At 38.7% G+C, this 2,500-nt stretch overlaps 1 protein-coding gene across 1 annotated transcript in view; it reads left to right on the forward strand.

Annotated features, from left to right (window-relative positions):
- The window catches only part of LOC143040219 (uncharacterized), a 128,137-nt gene that overhangs the window by 99,229 nt on the left and 26,408 nt on the right, over positions 1 to 2,500 (forward strand). The gene's annotated exons all lie outside the window — the stretch shown is intronic.

Below are 2,500 nucleotides of genomic sequence, written 5' to 3' on the forward strand. Positions count from 1 at the left end.
TCCACCCGGCTACGTGGACTTGTTGTACACTCGAGGAGTGACTGAAGAAATGTTATAATATTCTGTCGGCGATAACCAGCACTTCTATCATGTTGGACAATATCGTGACGAAGAAGTTGAGTCACAGAGGTGGTAAAAGGGAAACAGCAGAAAGAGTGGATAGTAAATGTGATGATTTTTTTTTTTTTTTTTTTTTTTTTTTTAGTGGGGGTTAGTTTCCACTCATGGAAGTGTTGCATGCCTCTGATACGTTGGGATCTCACGGATCCCTAAAATCCTTTAAAAGTGCAGCTAATATCCCACACGAGGGGAAGAAGAAGGGCTAATTGCAGTCTCACCAGTTACTTTGTTGAAGATGGAGGAAATGGTGTCATGGTAGGCGACAACGGGCCGCCACGCACCCAGATCTACATCAGCATGCATGTATGCATGCTGATGTAGCCATCACGATTAATGACACATGCCCACATGACCAGGATGCCTCGCATGCAGCCGTACATACAGGATAACTTCACAAACTGCACAACATTATGTAATGTCTTGTCCTGCTAACTCAGCGGTACAGAAATCAGGCCCCACTCAGGTCTTCGAAAGTATCACAACACTACGAGTCGTTATTTCTCATGAGCAAGGAAATCGTTATTTCCCATGAGCAAGGAAATTGTGTGTGTGTGTGTGTGTGTGTGTGTGTGTGTGTGTGTGTGTGTGTGTGTGTGTGTGTGTGTGCGTGCGTGCGTGCGTGCGTGCGTGCGTGCGTGTGTGTGTGTGTGTGTGTGTGTGTGTGTGTGTGTGTGTGTGTGTGTGCGTGCGTGCGTGTGTGTGTGTGTGTGTGTGTGTGTGTGTGTGTGTGTGTGTGTTTACCTAGTTGTATCTTACGGGAAGGGGAGCTACGCTCGTGATGTCCCGTCTCTGTATCTCGCCATGTCTAATTTGCTCTTAAATTCGTGTATGGTTTTTGCACACACTATTGTTTCGTCTAGTTTGTTCCATACATCCACCACTCTGTGGGGAAAGCTGTTCTTTTTCAAGTCTCTTCTATAACTGTCCTTTTTGAGCTTCTTTCCATGTCCCCTTACATTTCTCTCGTCCTAATTTAGCAAGTCTTCTCTATCAAGGACTTCCATACCTTTCATGATTCTGTAGATAGTCAAGAAGACCCCTCTTTCTCTCCTTTGTTTCAAAGTTGCCAATTCTAGTTTTGACTTGAAGTGTTTGCTCATGACTTCAGTCATTTCTGTATCATCTGTGTATTCCATATTCCCATGGCGTAGTTTTACTATTTTCTATTTGTTATTTTATTTTACCGTTCACATATCTATAGAATAGTTTTGGCTGACCCTTGCATTTTTTCTATAATGTCTTTTTCATAGTTTCTTTTTTCCTCCCTGCGTATTTTTACACATTTATTCCTTTGATTGATATATATTTGCTACTTTTCTAGGTTTTCTGTTTTTTTTTCTATCTTTCCCAAGTTTTATCTCTTGTATCTCTCGCTTCGATGCACCGTCTGTTAAAGCAGCACTTACGAGTGATATACACCTTTTCCTGTTTTTGTTTTGGGACATATTTATCCACCCCTTCTCTATAGATTCCCATCAAAAGCTTCCAATTTTCTTCCACTTATGTTTCTTCATTGTAGAATTTTTCCCAGCTCGCTTTAAGAAAAAACAACAACTAAGTTTCTCAAAGACCATTTTACTATATGTCAGTCTTCCTTTTCTGTATTTCTCATTTCTCTCTCTATATACATATTTCCTCCTTTAGTTCTAACTGAAGCAATATGTAGTCACTCTTTCCAATTGGTGTCTTGTATTCAATTTTATCCACAATTTCAAGTTCTGACGTAAATAATAAATCTAGTCTCGACGGTTCTTCATTATTTTTAATCTAATATTTTCTTTTACCCATCTTGTCATTGTATGTTCTATAGTTATGTCAAGTAATTAATAAATTTCCCCATAGATCCTATCCTGTTTCGGTCTTTATGTAGCGACTTGCAGTTCTTTTCTGTACTTTCCTCATCAGTTTTGCGTCGTCTGCAAAGATTTTCATCTAACATTACACACCCTCATCCATGTCATTTATATAAATACCAAACATTATTGGAGCCAATACTGATCCCTGAAGGACACCACTAATCACATCTTCCCAAGTAGAACTCTTACCTCTGAGCACAACTCATTTTTTCTTTCATGCAAGAAATCCTCCGTCCATTTCAATAATTTTCCCTAAATCCCTCCTATGGTTTCCGGTTTTCTTAATAATTTGTGTGTGTTACTTTATCAAGAGCTTTTTGTAAATCTAAAAAAGCACAATCAGCCCATCCATCCCTTTCTTGTATTATATCTATTAGTCTTGAATAGAAACAGATCAAATTTGTGGCACATGACCTTTCCTGTCTAAATCAGAATTGTCTCGGGTTTAATATATTTTTTCTTCCAGATGTTTTGTCCATCTATTTCCAATGTTTTTTTTTTTTTTTTTTTTTGGCTACTGTACA

Source organism: Oratosquilla oratoria, chromosome 28 (assembly GCF_046742065.1).
Source record: "Oratosquilla oratoria isolate Oo_2021 chromosome 28, ASM4674206v1, whole genome shotgun sequence".
Classification (NCBI taxonomy): Eukaryota; Metazoa; Arthropoda; class Malacostraca; order Stomatopoda; family Squillidae; genus Oratosquilla; species Oratosquilla oratoria.